This window comes from Octopus bimaculoides, chromosome 15 (genome assembly GCF_001194135.2).
Source record: "Octopus bimaculoides isolate UCB-OBI-ISO-001 chromosome 15, ASM119413v2, whole genome shotgun sequence".
Taxonomy (NCBI): domain Eukaryota; kingdom Metazoa; phylum Mollusca; class Cephalopoda; order Octopoda; family Octopodidae; genus Octopus; species Octopus bimaculoides.
Window position 1 is genome coordinate 32,805,948 of NC_068995.1, and position 1,614 is coordinate 32,807,561.

The 1,614-nt window shown below is 35.7% G+C and overlaps 1 long non-coding RNA gene across 2 annotated transcripts in view; it reads left to right on the forward strand.

Moving 5' to 3' along the window:
- LOC128249506 (uncharacterized) overlaps positions 1-1,122 on the forward strand; it is a 34,282-nt gene extending 33,160 nt beyond the window's left edge. For both annotated transcript variants that reach the window (XR_008265620.1, XR_008265621.1), the window contains one exon: positions 381-1,122. This is a non-coding gene — a long non-coding RNA (uncharacterized LOC128249506). The remainder of the gene's footprint in view (positions 1-380) is intronic.
- The last annotated feature ends 492 nt before the right edge of the window (positions 1,123-1,614 follow it).

Genomic DNA, 1,614 nt, shown 5'->3' on the forward strand with positions numbered 1-1,614 from the left:
TAAGCAAGCTACTTACCACACAGCCACTCCTGCGCCTGTAGTCACTCCTGTGCCTGTAGCCACTCCTGCGCCTGTTTGCGAATTAAAAAACTTAAAAATCACTCTGTATAATTTTATGTATGTGTATGAGTATGTGTGTATTTCTCATCCATATTTTCTACACTTTTCTTTTCCATTCTGTGTATCACCAAATGCATATCCCTCTTCTGGTCTAAATGCTACTACAATTCAAAAGAAGTAAAACTGCATGTGTTCTTCCAAAGTTTAGTGATGTACATGCATGAATTACATAGAAATTTTCAGATTACAACATTAATAAAAGTAAGTTTTGTGTAAATATATGGTAGCAAAAATTCTTATACACATGCATTTTGTTTCAGAATTGTGTAGCTCTCTGTAGTGAAGAGATGAACCAGAAGGAGAGGGCTGTGACATCAACGGTTACGGGAGCCCACCAAAAAGGAAGGAGGAGAGAGGAAGTGAGGGAAGCAAGACCAGGGTCGTCCTCTTTTGGCCTGGGACAGTGGTGATGAATGGATGCAAATGAGCAGAGATTGGTAGTAGCAGCTGCTAACATTAGATGAGACCCGTTGGGCATTGTGTTTGGACTTAATACAGCTGGAGAGCAAACAAGAAGAAGTTGGTGAACCATATTATATTCCTCACATCACAGTTCCTTTGTACCACACTCTCATTGGGTAGTGAAGATCTCTCACTTGTATCATTTTCTCTGGCTTTAACAAGCCAGTAATGTCAGTAAACTGTATAGCTTCTGATGTTATATTTCCTGTGAAGAATTGTACTTTAACCTGCAAGAACCAGAAAGTCAGGTATGTCATCAGACCAGAAAAGTGGGTAAGCTTTAATCTGATGACTGGGCGTAAAACTGAAATTATTCGAGACAGTGTGGTGACAGTAATAAGTCACGATGAATCTGGAACATTTTGTAAATATATTCCTAGACAAGGCTTGATAGAGGTCAAGATCATAAAATTCAAAACACTGTATACAATTGATGTTCTTGTAAACATGTGCTGTCCAATCACATTAAAGAGGTTGCCATTGTAGTTACCTTTGTAGAAAAAATGTATGTACAGAAATAACAATAAATCAACTATAGTAGTTTTCTTGTTTTTACTAATTTACATATGAACTTCCAGTGCATGTTCTTCCAAAATTTGGTAAAATATTGGTTTGAATAAGACAACAATATATATAGAGAGAAAAATAGCAAGATTACAACCTATATAAAAACAAAGTTTATTTAGACATGTAGTAAAATAATTTACACAGGTTCATATTTCTAAAATGTCATATATGCAATTCAGTGTTATAGAAATAACATTATACATATACATGTGTGTGTGTGTATTTGCGCGCGCGCGCGCGTGCATGTTCTTAAATTAGAGTTAGAGTTGAGTGTGACACATGGTAAGGTTGAATAATGCTGAAATAATCAGAAAAGTACATTACATTCATGCTATGACAAACTAACAGAAAATGAGATATTTGAGACTAGCAAAACTCAAAGTTCTGAGTGAAAAAGAGATTCTTGTTGGTTCCTATGGCACTAATGTCTGAAAGGCTTAACCCTTTTGTTACCGTATTTATTTT